This window comes from Phyllostomus discolor, chromosome 9 (genome assembly GCF_004126475.2).
Source record: "Phyllostomus discolor isolate MPI-MPIP mPhyDis1 chromosome 9, mPhyDis1.pri.v3, whole genome shotgun sequence".
Taxonomy (NCBI): domain Eukaryota; kingdom Metazoa; phylum Chordata; class Mammalia; order Chiroptera; family Phyllostomidae; genus Phyllostomus; species Phyllostomus discolor.
In genome coordinates, this window is record NC_040911.2 from 18,347,940 (window position 1) to 18,364,271 (window position 16,332).

Genomic DNA, 16,332 nt, shown 5'->3' on the forward strand with positions numbered 1-16,332 from the left:
ACACACACACACACATACATATATACACACACATATATGTACATATACAAACACATACATGCATGGTCCAGTAGGGTTGAAACAAAACACATTTTGGTGCTTGAAGGGCAATGTTAGTTGTCTGGGAAGCCCTTGTCTGGGAAATACCTCCTCTGTGTGGCTAGATAAATGCTTATTCCCAATGGCATCATAGGGTGTTCAGACTCCAAGAGACCATGAGATTCCACAAACGCACTGAAAAATGTTTACAGGTGGTGCAGCTGAGGTTCAGAGTTGCGAAGTGAGTTGCCCAAGGTCGTGCAGCCAGATGGTGGCGGAATGGGGCCTCGGACTGGAATCAGGGGCTGGGGAGCAGGCCTGGGGGCAGACACCGTACCTCAGGCAGGAGCAGCCAGACCGGCGCTGGAACCCTCTCCAGCCTCCCGGAGATGCGATCCTAACCTTGGTGGGGGGAGATGGGGGCCTAAAACCTCTGCCCGAGGACATGCAGAAGAGACCCTGCACAGAGCGGGGTGGGGCCCAGGGAATGGGTGGGTGGCGCTGGGAAGTCAGAAGAGCTGATCAGAGGTGCACGGGGAACCTGGGACTGGAGCTGGGAGGGTGTGGCGGTGCCCACCAAGTCAGCCGGCCACAGGCATCCCCTGGCCAGCAGGTGTGACGCTGCTCTGGAACAGCCCGCCCTCAGGCATGTCAGGAACTGGGTTGAAAGGCAGCTTACAGCCCCGAAATGGAAAACAAAGAAGAAAATGACAAGCACTCCTTGTACTCTTGCAGGAGCCAGCTCCTGGAGTCGCATTTTTGCTTTCTGTTTCTTTCAAGAGAGACGGGGAGGGCCTCCAAGCCCGGCCCGTCCGGTGCAAACCTGTGGCAGCTTCTTGCTGAACATCTACCCACAGACTTCCTATTTCAGCTCTTAATAATCACAAGCTCGGGGTTACCAGGGTCTCCTTGTTGCTATAGTGACAGGTGATAGCGCCAGACTTCCAAAGCACTGGACCCTTGACTCAGAGGAAAAACAGAATGTGGGTTGCTTTATTTTGGGGTTTGAGAAGATTTAATGCGCCATTTCCCAGCCCTCGCAGCCGTGGCAGTGTGTGCTCGAAATGTATGAGACCTCAGCATCACAGGGCAACTGACAGTTTTGGGGGAGCGGGCCTCTGAGGATCCACAGGAGATAAATTTTAGATGACAAAATGATAAAACTGCATTAAACCCATCTAGACAATGACAAATAAATAATTGTACGTGCGGTTCCCTCACCGTAACGTGGCCTTTGTGGTCCGGAGCTGCAGCCCTTCCGTCTGTTTTCTTAAATGCGAGTTTGGTTGGGGGGGGGGGCGGGGGCGGTTGGGGGGCAATGGGTGTGTGTGTCACGGGTGGTCTGCTTTTCCAGTTACCGTGTCCTGAGTGCCTTTTGGGGTGGCTGTGTGACCTTGATGCACTTTATTTTTATGGGCTGGGTAACGTCACATCTTTTTTGTAAAACATTCTGCTACTTTGCCTCTTCAGTGTCTCTTGAACCCACACGTGGTCTCCATCATGCCATCGCTGTCAAAATTCTTATCTTTCTGATTTGGACAACTGGCCAGCCTTGTCCTGGCCCCCTCCCCCACCCCCCACCCAACACACACGCCAGGATTTCCCTGCTCTACAGCCCTGCTGATCAAAGGGGGGTCCCAGACCAGTGTGGTCTGGGCACCCCCAGGAGTGTGTTAGAAATGCAGCATCTTAGACCCCCTCCGGCACCTACTGAATCAGAGTCTGCGTCTGTATTTGGCCAAGACCCCAGGTTCCCAAGATTCCTAAGCACATTACAGCCTGAGAAGCACTGACCTGAAACACGCCTTCCCCACGGCTCCGGGACTGAGTGGACACCCCTGGCCAGGGGTACAGCCTGCTGAGCAGGCACCAAGTGGTGAGGGGGCAGGAGTGGCCAGGGAAGGGCCAGGCCAGCGGGACGACCACAGTTGTCACGACTGTGGGTGGCTGTGGGCCAGGAAGCTTAGAGAGGTTTCGGGGATGAGGGGAGGCCTGCGAAGGAAGTTCCACAAGTCAGACTGATGGAAAATGCAAGATTGAAAACTGAGGGCCCCGCTGGCAGGCAGGGGCAGGAGTGTGGGCGGGGCCAGCACAACCACCAGCCCCCGCTCACTCCCGCTTTATCGATGAAGAAGCTCAGGCATGGAGTTGCGACGATGCCCGCCCAAGGTCACAAGTAACTAGGTGGTGGGGTTGGGATACAAACCCGATTCCAGAGCCCACACACTTAACCACCCTGCAGCGTAGCGCAGGGTAACAGTGGGAGGAAGAAAAGAATAACAGGATGTTAAGATCCTCGAGGAGCTGGGTACTTTTTTACTTCATTACATAGACTATTCACAACAGCCTTTGGATGTGGGCATTTGAACTCCATTTATAGTTGAGGAGGTTGATTGGCACTGGGGATCAGCTGTTGCTTGAGGTCTCATAGTTACAAAGAGCTGGAGTCAGGACTTGGACCCAGGACACTTTGGCTACCAAAGCGATGCTCTTTCTACCTTGCAGACCCCATCAGCAAGGAATGGAGTTGATCGCTGCTCTCAGAACAGCTTCTCTTCTCCTGCCTACCTCCTGCTTGAAAGCCCCACCTCTGCCCAGGGACACATTCCCCTCGTCCTTTGAGGACAAACACAGGACAAATCTTAGGTGTTTTCTCTCAGTCCTTACCCTTGTGAAATAAATGCGAGGGCATCCAAAGCTGCCTGGCTTAGCGTTTAATCCAACTGCCTCACTTTACAGGTGCAGAAGCTGCAGCTCAGGGAGCTCAGTGACTTGTCTGAGGTCACGCAACCAGCTGGTTACAGATCCGAGGCTCTGCATCCAGTGCTCCTGTCCTGACCCTGACCCTGGGCTGTACTGGCATCTGGTGCCCGGGTGCTGAGGGTTCAGTGCCCGTCAGGCCAGCCAGCACTGGGCCCTTGGTTGCTAGTCAGTGCAAGTTCAGGTTTAAGTTTAGGCTAGAGGATGCAGTGGGCAAACCCCCATTTTACAAAACAAACTAATAAAAATAATGCCTGCTTGTTGTGAAAACTCCAAGCAGCAAGAAGTGTGTCCAGAAACACTTGCAAGCCCCGCCTCAACCCTCCCCAGCCCACTCCCCAGGGGTGACCACTTAGTGTTGTCTCCAATGTCCCCTTCATTTTCCTGCCAGCCGTTGGGTTTTGTAGGATCCATGCCACAGCAAGGCTATTTTTAACAAGCATCCCAGGCTTCGGGGGGTTGAGGAGAGGGGAAGAAAAATATTCCATTTGTATATTTTAAATCCATGCACATTTGAGGAGGCAGCGGCTTTCCTATCCACCCTGCCAAGGGTTTCAGGCAATTGATTAGGCTTTTGGGGTGCAGAGCAATCCTTTCTCTTCCCTAATGAGGCTGGAAGGCCAGTGGGGGGGTTCAGGTGATGTTTCCGGGGCTGGTGGCTGTCTCAGCTGGCTGCCTCCTGATCCTGCCTGCCCACAGCCCTCAGCCTCCCGGCAGCCTCGGAGATTCTGGCTGGGTCTCCCAGGGCAGAGGAGGCCTGGGAACCTGACTCTTTGTGCCAGACTCATATTTAGAAATGTCTCCAGCCAGAGGTTGGCGTCTGTCCCTCTTGGGCTCTGGGCAGGGGGTGCAGTCACATGTGCTGCCTTCAAGTGGGCAGATTCCGAGTGGGCAGCAGCCCACTTTGAATATAAACACACTCCTTTTATACCGGGGAGCTGGCATCTGAGCCTGTGCTCCTGGGTGCTGGGTGAGGCCCAGTGCTGGTAGCCAGAAGCGGGGGAGGGGGGAGGGAGATGTCACATGGCTTGAACTAGGCCAAAGTGGTGGTGGGGGAGGGGTCCCGGCTCCCTGCCCCCGCCTCAGTCCTGATCTGTTCCAGTTCCCCAGGTTCCCCGAGTGCCGTCCCTGCCTAAGGAGGGCTCCTGCAGCCCCCCGGACAGTGCCCCGTTCTGGACTTTCCTGTCCTTTCTGCCCTGTATGCCCCCCAGTCTGTTCAGGGGTGATCCTGGGAGGCGGAGTGGAGTGCGACAGGGTGAGACCTGGATGTGGGGCCCCTAAGTGGCAGCTTCTTATTCCAACTCTCCCTGTCTGCGAGTGGCCTGCCCTTGAACCTCTCCAAATCATACCTGCAAAATGTGGCCCCGGGTGACATCATCGCTGCAGGCTCTGACAGCGAAGGTTCTACAATTTCCTACTCACCCTGTCTTCTTCTCCGTGACAGTGCGTGATGACGGATGAATGAGACCAACTGATCCCAGCCTTAAATAGTAGACTCCTGGGGAACAAACATCATGCCTTAGTCCCTTCTGTAGAGCAGTCCCTTTAACTAGGGCATCTGGCTCCTCCGCTCATGCCTCCCTATGTAATGAGGGCCTGCAGACGGCAGGCCCTCCGCTGCCACTAGCCCCAAAGCGGCTGTTAGGGGCTTTCAGATCTCCTTGTATCCCACCTCTCCACCCCTCCGCAGGCCTGCCCCGGGGACCGGAGTGGCTTGCTCATCCAATTCAGCTCTCTGGAGAAGAGGCTGCCTTCCTACAGCCGAGTCTTCAGGGAGAATGAAATGCAGCAACAGGACTTCCCTCCTACAGCCTGATGCCAAGCAAGTGCCAAGTGCTCAAGCAGCTGGCAGCCCCCTCCCTGCCCCCACCTCCCCCCTCTGCCCGTATCTCAGAGGAAGGAAGCTCCAAGGAGTGGTCATGAAGGTTGAATAGATATTTTTCTTTGTATCCACTGGAAGAAACATGGTCAATATCCAATAACGGAAGGAAGGAAAGGAAGGAGGGAGCAAGGGAGGGAGGAAGGGAAATTCAGCCTCTGCTCCAAAGGAACTTAAAATTCAGAGGAAAAGAACTGGGCTTGTATAGATAGAATGGGGGCACAGTGGGACTCCAGGGGACCCCAGGAATCCAGAGGTGGGGCTCACACCCTCCTTTTATGGGAAAGGAGATGCAGGCCCCGAGGCAGGAGGGGCTGCGGTGCGATGCCCGTGGCAGACCTGGGAGGTCAGAGGACGGCGAAATCGCCCAGGGCCAGTGAGAGCTGGAGCCCGGCCTGAGGCTGCCCTACTTTCCCCTCTGCCGCTGCCCTAAGTGTCCCTCGTCCTTGGAAAAAAATTGCCTCTTATTATGGTTGGGAGTGGACGGTGCAATTTTTCTTGGAGGGTTAATTGTTTTGCTGACAGCACAGATAATTAGGAACGGGAACCCCGGAGTGAGGGCGACAGCACCATCTGCTGTGGATGTGCTTCAGCCCCGCCTTGCAGGAGGCCTTGGGACGGCTCCTGGCCCCACCTTCCCCACCCCTGGCCAAAACGGATGTGCTCGAGGGGTTTGCCTGGGAACTGGAGCCACCGGGTGACCCGTGCAGCCAGTGGGATTGGCCGGTGATCGGCTTCCAAGGGGTGCGCCGTGCTCTCCCTCCTGCATGGCACCCAGTGCACATAGTAGGGCTCACTAAAAGCTGTAAGGCTGAACGCAGACCCATCAGGCTACCTGGGACACAGAGTGCTAACACCGAGGGGAGGCCTTTCTGTTCTCCCTGCGACCTCATGCTCTGAGGTCTGGTCCTCTGTGGACAGGAGGTGAGCGTGTGGGTCAGCCCTGCCTTCCGTTGCCAGGTAGGGATTTCCTAGGCTGTGACTTCCCCTGTGTCAGGAGAAGCCGAGCAGCTTTGAAATCAAGCGGAGAATCTCACTGACAGGAGCAGCTGAGATCTTTCTTCCTATGAGTACAATTGCATGTTTTTTTAAAATTTTCATTATTTAGAAATAACTCATATATACAAAAGAGCATCGGCATGTATATATGCTTTTTGAAGGTAATAACAGTAATTTCTTTGTTCTTTCAAAGGGACTTCTAGCCCCCAGTACTGCCTTGCCCAGAACTGCCTTAGAAGCCAGAGCCATGGGGAGCCAGGTCACCCAGGAGGCTCAAGGTCAGCCCAGCCCCTGAAGCTGTGGCTATTTATCACAGCCAATTTCCTCTCTGACCACCGCTCCTGGTAGCTGGGAGCCCCCACAGCTCTGTCTTCCCTATTTATCACTCTGATCTCTCTGTGCTTTCTCCTCCTAGACCCCCGCTATGGGGAGCAACTGAAGGCCTGATGGTTCTCCTTTTCTCCCCATCCCCCACAGCTGGCCAAGCCTGCCTCCGTTTCCCTCCTCCTCCCCACACAGACTGACCGGCCACACCCCAGAGGAGACTGGAAATCACCCTAGCACCAGGGATCTTGCTGGAAAGGACGATCACTGGGGGTCAAAGATTCCAGTCTTGACTCTTTCTCTAGCTCACCCCTCTGTGCCTCTGTTTCTTCCTCTTTAAATACCCCTTTACATCTCTACTAGGAGTCAAATGGGTCCGATGATGCACAACAGCTTGAGGGGTACAAACCATTGTAGGGTGGTAAGGCACTGTCATTGTCGTGACTACGAAATTCATGGGGCTTCACGTCCCCACCTTCCTTTGCCTCCCCCATACCTGCTCAGGGTGCTTCCTCCAGCCTGCAGCGCTGGGTGCCCTGGTAGAGCTGTCCACCTGCTCAGCCGCTTCTCAGCAGGGGGTCCACGGACGCCTGGAGGAGCCGGAGACTTGGGCTCAAGGTCACAGCCATCCAGGCCACAGGAGCCCTCCCCCTCCACCCTAGCTGCTGGGGCCCAAGCCTGGTCAGAGGTACAGGCTGAGCGGATCTCCACGCTGGAACAGGGCTGCTTCTCGCTGGAGCCCTTAACCCCCCCTCCACCCCCATCCCAGAGTGTGAGCCTGTGGTCTTGGCTACGGAATATGGTCACTCAAAGGATCCCGTGTCTGTGCCCCTCACCCAGTGGGGTCTGCATCTCCACCCTTGTCTGTTGCTCTGAGTGAAGGTCTGTGAAAGCAGCCTCAGCCACAGATGGGTGGCCTTTCTGGAGCCCCCAGACTACACGCGTGCCTTATCCCTGGGACCTAGGCTACCAGAGTTGAGGACTGACCCCAGTCGACTTGTCCTTGTTTTTCGAGGTCTCGATGGTGGAGGGAGAGCAGCCGGGTCCTTGCTCTTCCCTGCAGCAAGGTTCGGTTGCTGGGTGTGAGCCACGCTCGGAATGGCGGTTCGGACGAGTGACTGAAGGCAGGTCTTTCCGGAAGATAAACTGAAATACTCGGGGCGAGAAGACAGGAATAAGATGTGCGTGTGCCCACGTGCACGCAGAGACCTGGCGGTAGCGTTGGTAGGCGGGGCGTGGGCAGTGAAGAAAGACTGCGGCTGATGCAGATTCGTAGAGTCACCAGGAACCGCAAGACCTAATAGTAAAGAACAATGAGAGGATGGCTGGAAAGTCCTAGAACAGTTACAACTTGGACATGGGTCTTTGGCCCTGGTCACAGAGGCCTCTGTTCTTCTTGTAGGTCCCCTTGGAAGCAGCCTCGAGCTCAGCAGGCCTCACCACCCCTGGAGAGTGGGCCGGCCAGGAAAGCAGTGAGGGATGGCGAGGAGCCCTCCCGGGGCCTGAGAAGTGTGCGTCATCCGCAGCTCGCTGGACCTGGAGCCTCTGAGTCAGGAGGCTGCACCAGCTGGGAGACTCAAGAAGAATCGATGCTTCGGCCCCCGGCGACATGTACACAGTGTAATGACAGGTAATGAACCTGAGGCCCCTCTATTCTTTCTGAATGATATGACAGGTAGGAGAATACATCAGCCTGCAGGAGACATAAAATGTCAACTCTTGGGAAGATAACTATGCAAACAAACCTAGTAAGGCCTGATAAGGTGATAGATGGATGCTTTCCAGTTATTAGTTTTCGGCCCCGTGCACCTGTGGGAGCCAGGCTCCGGAAGATTTAGCATCAGGTGGGTTCACTTCCTATGTCTAATGGGAAGGCCTGATGCCATTACCGATGTGACACCTCTTGTTTGAAGAACTCAGAGTAACAAATCAGGAAGTCATCATTCCCATCAGCTCCCCTGGGAGTCAGGGAGGTGGTGGCAGGGGGAAACAGAGACAGCAGGAGGCACAGCAGCTCTTTTGTGGGTTGGTGAGAAGTAATAGGTCAGTATTTCTTGTAAAAAAAAAAAACAAAAAGGGAAGGGGGACTTCGTGGCTCCCTCTATCCCTGCAAGAATGCCAGGGCAAGGAACAGATGATAAGTGGTGGCTGGGGGAGGTCATGGTCTGCAGAGCCCAGGAGGGGCTGGCAGACACGGTGGGGTGGCCAGCCAAGGCAGGAGGCATCACACAGGTCCCCAGAGCCTAGAAGGCAGGACCTGAGGTTGGAAGGATCAGGGTGGGGGGCAGTGGGACTGGATACCCCAAAGCCGAGTTCTGTTTCATTGGCCCTGTGGTCTTCATTGTGCGTGTTTTGCAGTATACCACTCTGGCAACTTCCACTGGGAAACCGGGAAATGGCAGGCTAGGGTGCGAGCAAAAATAGCCTGGGGCCTTGGGAAACTGACCAGGGGCGGGGGTGGGGGAGAGCCAATGGCTTGGGGCAGGAGGCCTAAGGGGGTGTGGCAAATTCCATTCCAGTGCAGCCAGTGTCAGGGTCCACAGGTCAAGCCAAGGGGTGGGGAGGGCAGAGTAGTGAGACTTCTGGGTGGCCTCATTCTAAATCAGGCAGAAAGAATAAAATGAAGAAAAAACCCCAGAAATCAGAGCCTAGCTCCAGGAAATGGATCAGCTGCAGGCACCAGGCAGGCTCAGGACTTGGCTCCTGTCTGTACGAGGAAGTGAAAGGGTAATCGAATTCCAGGGGCCCCAGCAAGGACAGTTGGGGGCTTGTTCTGCCTAGAGGGGCTTAGTTGCGGAACTGGCAGCTCCACAGCTGCCCGGGGCCAGCTGCGTCCCTGGGGACCCCAGAGCACAATGTGCTGCTGGCCCTGGGCTATTCCCAGAGCCCGCCTCTCGGTGGGGCAGGCGGTCTGTGCATCTTAGCCCTGACTGGGGACCTGAGCAGGCCTGACCCTGTGGGGCCTCGGGGTGGGAGGTGAAAGAGGGTAGGAGGAGGCAGGACAGGTCCAGCCTGCAGGTGGGTAGGTGAGGACTTCCATCACGCACAAAGCCTGCACAGAAGAGCATAGGATTTGGTCTATCAGAAGGTTCTTAAACCTCACCGATATTTACCTCTGGGCCCCATGCTAGGCACCAAAATGCAAGAATGACTGGTGGGGGTCTGCTCCCAGGGAGGGAGTGGTATGGGAAGATGTGTGAGAGTGAAGGCAGATCCGAGACTCTGAGGGCCTCAGGCTCCTGCCTTCGAAATGGGACAATACTTACTCACAGGCTGGGTGGGAGAATTAAATAAAATAAAACATGCAAAATACTTTTGGCACAGCGGCTGGCAGCCTAAAAAGTGATCGATACATTTAGTTTAACTCCATTGTTCTGCTTATGCAGGAGCTCACAGTCTGGTGGGGGTGGGAGCAAAGGAGGCTGGGAAAAACACAGCCTAATTCCCGGGGCTGCCCATTGCTCCCAGGGTTGGAGACTTGGCCATTGAAAGCCTGGTTATCACACCCCCTCTGGCCATGGATAAGGTGGTTTAAGGTGGATCAGAGGACTCAGAACTAGTGCCTACAACACACGTGAGTGCTTTGGCAGTTGTGGGCCTGGGGATTCTTTATGGGCACTGGGTATGGCTGAAACAGGTGGGTCCAGGAATTCCCGGAAGTGTTCAGAGGAGAGGACCTTCTCGGAATGCTCGAGACGCTTCCTGTTGTTGGGAGTGGGCAGGGGAGGGTGGGTACAGAACCCCGGCAAGACTGGGCACCTGGAACAGGGCTGCGCAGGAGATGCTGAGCACGAGCCACGCATGTTATTTTTAATTTTCTCGTAGCCACCTTAAAAAAGGTAAATATAGAAAGTGAAATGATTTGTAACGTGTTTCATGTCACTCGACATGGTCAAAGTACTACCCTTGCAACATGCAACCAATATAAACATTAGTGAGATAGTTTACATTCATCTTTGAAGTCCAGGGTATATTTGACACTGACCATACATCTCAGCTTGGCCTAGCTACATTTCTCATGCTCAGTAGCTACCTGTGGCTAACGGCTCCTGTATTGGACAGCTCGGGTCTAGAACATGAACTCGAATCTAGAACATCTTGCCAAGGCATACCCAGAGACTAGGTGACTCCTGAGCTAAATAGCAGGATTTACTATTATGTCCTCTTCTTGTGACACATCTGGAACGGTCCCCGGGCAAACTGGCTTGAATGACCAGAGACTGGTCACGGGGGTGTCCAGCCCTCGGCCCGCAGGCTGCACGCAGCCCTCGATGGCTATGAATGCGGCCCAACACAAAATCGTAAATTCACTTAAAATCTTTTTGTTTTGCTCATCAGTTTTCATTAGAGTTTCTGTATTTAATATGTGGCCCAGGGATGCCAAAAGGTTGGACACTGCTCTGGAGCATTACATGTGTTCTCTGGCACCAGCCCCGGCCGTGCGTCCCACCAGCTGGGCTCAGAACACGGCCACCTGCTCGGGGTCTGGGGCTGACCTCAGGCGGTTCCTGAAGCGCCCTGAGTCTCAGAAGCTTCATTAAAAGTGAAACTAATAATTTCTATCTTGTTGGGTAACTATCAGGACTAAATCAACTAATGAATAATTGCTCTGCGACATTTGATGTCCAGAAACAATCCTTTTTATTTTCCTCAATCAAATGAAAACCTATTTGAGTTCCCCTCCTGGCTAAGTTTGCTGAAATTTCCCAGCAGGCATTTCTGTTGTTCTGTTTCTGTCCTTCTGCTGGAGGAGAACTGGGGGGCTTCTCGGGTCAGGACAGGCGGGGAGGCGGTGAGGCTTAGACTTGGCCCCGGGTGGTGGCAGCTGCCTGTGGCCCCTCCTCATCTAGACCTGGTCATCTGGAGGAGCCAAGCGCTGCAGGCAGTCTGTGCCCCTCTGTCAGCTCTGCCACGGGGAGCGCTGGAACCCGCGGGCTCCCATCTCCGAGGCATGGGCACTGCCAGGGCACTGTGCTTCTGTGGAGTGAGGACTGCCTGCCCCCAGACTTGTTACCTAGGCCATCCCAGCTACCTTGGGATCCAACCCAGGATCCTGCTCTGAAAGCTGCATGACCTTCAACCCTCTTTTTTCTGTCTCCCAGCCTCAGCCTTTGTCGTAAACGTCCATCCCCACCTTACCTGACGTCTTTCTTTCCTTAGTCATAAAAATGCAGGTAACTCCCCTGAGGGCCAGGGAGCCCATGGTCACAGCACATGGCTATTCTCTCTGGGGCTTGGGGAGTGCATTCTTTATTATTCTGTAAATGGCGGCTGCTCCAGTAGCGGGCCCCCAACCGCAGCAGAAAACAGTAATTGCCATGCACAGGTACTCACATAGCACCCCGACACCTGCAGCCGGTTTGGGGCCGGCACTCAGCAAAATCAAGCTCTCCTATGCCCAGCCTGCTCTGAAGGATGAACTACATAATGTTTGCCTGCTGGGGTTTTTCTGAAAATCGAATGAGACAGGGTATGTGACAATCCTTTGTAAAGTTACAAGATATTATTGAGACTCTTAATTCCCTGCCTGGGTGCGTTTTCTGGTCTGGGGACTGGGGTGAGTCTCACGGCACCTGTCCACTCAGCAGCCCGTGGCGGGTTGGTGCCCCCAGCATGGTCCCCTCACCAGCGGACTCAGCCATGTGCTCCCTCCCCTAGGCGCTCCTCTCCACGGGCCCAGCGCCTCTGGGTCAGCTACTCACCTCCTGTTCTCCTCCGGGAGAGGGTGTCAGCGGTGGCAGCAGTGTGCCCTCCTGTCATCTGAGTCTGGAGTCTGCCCGGATCACCGTGAAAGTCCGTAACTTGTCCTTCTGGGCCCAAGGGGCGTGACACAGCCGTGTAAGGAAGTCCCACAGGTCCTTCTCTCCCACCTGGCTTGGGTTTAGTGAGGACTCCGTGATGGGGAAGGAGGCTTGAAGGCCGTGTGTACAGGGTCCGGTGTGGAAAGAGCAGGGCAAGGGGGTAGAGGCTGGCAACGCAAAGCGGACTTGGGTGTCGGCTCTGCTGGAATCAGTACGAAGTCTACAGAATGAATGGAAGCGCTTCAGGCTCGGGCACTGGTGTGTGGCTGGGTCAGCGGTCCGTGGACATGTACCGTCGCGGTCTGTGGACCCCTGTGCTGCTGCCCATCTGGACGGAGGGTCCTTCCCATTGGAGGAGCTGGCTCCCGACTCCTGTTGCCTCTCCTGAGTCTGGAACGCTCAAGGTTGTCACGGACCCTACAAGGGCCCTCCAAACCAGTGTCATTATGACAACACCTACTTTAAAAAGTAATCTATGGCACATTTGGGGGACAATGAGGAGAGGGCTTTACAAAACCAGGCACGTTTAGACAGAGATTTAATCCTGGCTGTTTCCAAGCTTGCTGTGTGACCCTGTACAGATCTCTCACCTTCCCCAGGCCTTCACGGTCTTGCCTCTTAAATGGGCACGAGAAACCATTGCAATGGCAGAACCCTGTTGCCGGGTCTGCGTGCATTCATTCGGAAAGCAGGAGGTGTTATGAAGGTTGCTCTCCAGAGATCTGAGAGTATGATGTGGTGATCTCTTTGCTGGCCCGGTCTGCCTGCGTGATTCTGTTCTTAGTCTCTTTATTGCTTCCTGGGGGCCCACGGGGCACAGCTGCTGATATATCACCTTAAAATTTTGCAGCAGGGAGAGGCAGCAAGCCACATTGCCCTTGACTGACAACCTTCATATGAGTGTTTAACAATTTTAATTTTTCATGATTTCGCTGATAAAAATAGTACCCGACTACAAACAAATACATTTGTATTTTCCATCTCCTTAATTCGTTTCTAATTTGGGGGTTCTTATTAGCTTAAAATCATCTTGCTGAAATGGTCCTGGGATGATAAAAAAAATGTGAAAACCACAATCAATTCTGGAGCGACCGTACTATTTAATTATGCTGATTGGAGCGCTAGAGACCCCTGGCAAAATGAACCTCTCAGAATAAGCTTGATTTGTGTAATTTGGTTTTTAAACATTTTGGATGCATATTTATCACGTTGAACTATGTGTTCTTGTTCTCCTTGAGACTGCTACTCGTGTCCTAAGAGACGGGTGGAGAGATCCACAGGCGGAGACCCCGGGACTCCGGCTACGCCCATGGGGTCACTGGCAGGCCCCGACCCGAAAGGAGCACCATGTCCCCAGCTAGTCTATCCATCTTCAAATATCTTTTCTTTAAATAAAAAAAGAAAGGGTGAAAGATCACTTAGAGACAGCCTAGGAAAGGACAGGCTGGTAGAATTTTGGAGCTCAATGATAGGAGAGAGTCTTCCATGAAATCACAGAAAACAGGCAAATCTTGGGTTGGAGATGGATCTGGAACCGAATTCTAGAGTGTGATAGGACTGTGGAGACATGAGGAGGACCAAGTTGGTCACGAAGACGTGTGCCCCACCATCCAAACCCGCAGACCAACATTAGCTTTGCTAGCTGCAGCTGGACAACTGGATGCAACATAATAGGAAGGACACAGCACCACCTGCGATGTTCTCTTGCCTTGACGCTGAACCCAGATCTGGTCAAGGCTGTAGACCCAACTGCCGCTTTATGCAGGGACTACGGGAACACGTGAAACACCCCGGCAGGGGAGGCCGTCCCCAAATCCAGACCAAGAGAAGCTCCAAGTTTCCTCCCCAGGATGGCACAGGACATGATGGGGAGGTGCAGGGGAAGTTGTTATAGATGAACAGAGTCTTAAGAGACACACCAACCGAAGGCCCCCTGTGGGGCTGGTGTGAGCCCTGGCTCCAGCCTGCCGGCTGCGGAAGGACATAGTTGAGAGAGTTAAGGGGGTTAGATGCAGGCTGGGTGTTCGATATTCAGGAATTATTGTTAACTTTTTTAGGGTGCATAGATTCGTGGCAGCGTTCCATACTGAAGGACTTACAGATGATAGGATGTGATATCTGGGATTTTCTTTAAAGCGCTTCAGAAAAAAGAGGGTAGAAGCAAACACAGAATGTTGCCTGTTGCTGAAGCTAGTTTGGCGATTGGTGACAGGCCCCGTGAGGATTTACGGTGCTCTTTTATTTTCGTATATTTGAAAAGTTCAATAATAAAAAGTAAAAAAAAAATAGTAATAAGAAATGTTCTTACTAGCTGTCTGAGCCCTGAAATTTCACCATCAGAGCTTTATTCAGCTGGCTGAAGCCTTTCTTAGTCTTTATATACAGCTCCTCCTGGAAGCGTGGTCTACCATTCAGGAGAGTTGCACTGGGGGAGTGGAAATTCCCCGTGCAAAATGTCCCATGCGCAGGAGGGTTCCAGCTGAGGACAGTTCGGAGACGTTTGCACTGAACCGAGCCCGGTGGGCTTCTTCAGAGCCTCGGTTATGCTGTGCACCTTGGCCGGGGGTGGGCTGTAGCAGTGCAGTGTTCCCTAAAACCGTGTGTCATGTGCTTCAGGACACAGAAACCTCCAGCCTCGCCCAAGAACATCTGAGCGACGGCAGAAAGCTGAGTTCCCGGGCTATGGTTCGTGTGTTAACTGTCACTGGGCCATCACTAAACCTTGTGAGCTTCAGTTTTCTTACCTGTAAAGTGAGCTGAGTACCACCTGCCACCTACCTTATAAGACTATGAAAGGGCTTCATACATTGGAAAGCCCAAGAGCTCAGGTTAAGTGGTGTGATTATTACTTGGTGTTGCTTTCTGAAATGCAGTTGGCAATGTTTAAGGGAAGCTTGTGGGTCCCGGTGCAGGTGTAGTCTGACATCATCCCACGTATGAACTGCTGTGGGTGTCACATGTGCAAAAGATCCAAAAATGATAAAAAAACAAAACAAAACACAGAACAACTTTTCTGCCTCTGGGAGCTCGCAACAGAATCAGGGAGGCAAGAAGCATCAGTGATGGGGACTAGCGACACCATCAGCCCCAGGGGTGAATGAAAGGTTCGGGCTCAGAGGAAGGGGGATAGCTCTGAGCTGGGGTGGTCCTCGACGGCCACCGGGAGGAGGAGGTACTTGACCTGGACCTTGACACCTGGGGGGGACGTGGACAGGCCATCTCTTTTCCTTGGTTGTGGATCACTCAGTTGGAATATTTTACGGCCTCCCGCCTCCACTCTCTCCCATGCTGCAGCTGAGCACATAAACCTTGTTTGGATTACAGTCTTCTCTGACTTGGGAGCCCCAGTCCTCCCCATCCGGAACTGGGGTCGATGTTCCCCCTGCCCAGCCCTCCCAGCCTCTCCCCTCTCTGGGTCCACCCCTTGTCTCCGTCTGGCCACCAGAGCTGAGAGAGGCCGAGATTACTTAGCCTGTCCACACTTACTCACTCCTGCCCTCTCTTTTAAGTTTGTAGCATATATACATGAGCCACAGAAACAAAGCAATACCTTTAGACTCAGCGACACCTAAGCCTTCGTGCAGAAATGTGTATCATCACCATCACATCATTCCTTAGGGCAGTGAGAGAAGACAACCCGGGTGGAAATCTTGGAAAAGGTGGGCAGCAGTTGCTTAAGTTAAGGTGAAGGGATTTGAGATGCTCCTGGGTACATCTGACTTGGTTTTGGGTGTGGAGAGCTGGTTGGGCAGCTCTGACTTCCCCTGCACGGTGTGCACGGAGTTGTTCAGGATGCAGATAGCAGTCCGGGACGCTTGTTACATAACAGCCCGCACTGCCCTTTAATGTGCACAGCAGGAGTGGACAGAAAGGGCCCAGGAAAGGGCTGGGCTGTGGTGGGGCACTTCACGTCAACGAGGAGGCGCGGCTCTGTGCCACGCGAAGATCCGAAGACGAGCTGGACATAATGCCTTGTCCCCAAGAGTCCAGCCTGGACAGATCTCCACCCACTCCTGGTGCATTTGAAGGCGCAGAAAGCTATTGATAGTGTTGAGATGTTGGGAAAGGACTTACCCGGTGCCTGGCACCAAGGGGGCCCCACCGTGGACCCTCAGAGCATCCACACACCTCGGGTTCGGGCTCACAGAGCCCTGTGCTGCCTTCCGGCTCTGACACTTGGGGCAGGTGGCTTCTACTCTCTGAGCCTCAGCGCCCTCAAGTGTAAGACACGGTAACAACCCCTCCCTCCCAGGGTGGTTGGGAGGATGAAATGAAATGACGTAGAGAAAGCTCTTGGCCTCCACGGGCCCTTGACGACGTTCAGTTTTCGTCTCTTCGAAGCCCATCTGCCACTGAGGAGGAACAAGGCGTGGGACAAGTAGCACCGAATCTCAGTTTCCCTACCATCAAATGGAAATAATGAGATTACTTGTCCTACTGACGTCGTTTAACTATGGAGGGAGTTTAATGGGCGATTATGTAAAAACACTCCAACAAGCATAAAGAGTTGAACGTTAAAAAGATGCACAC

At 53.7% G+C, this 16,332-nt stretch overlaps 1 protein-coding gene across 1 annotated transcript in view; it reads left to right on the forward strand.

The window, feature by feature from the left end:
- ZBTB7C (zinc finger and BTB domain containing 7C) overlaps positions 1 to 16,332 on the forward strand; it is a 298,354-nt gene that overhangs the window by 63,209 nt on the left and 218,813 nt on the right. The window contains exon 2 of the mRNA XM_036010240.1: positions 7,404 to 7,631. The gene's annotated coding sequence lies outside the window, so the exon portion shown is untranslated. The remainder of the gene's footprint in view (positions 1 to 7,403; positions 7,632 to 16,332) is intronic.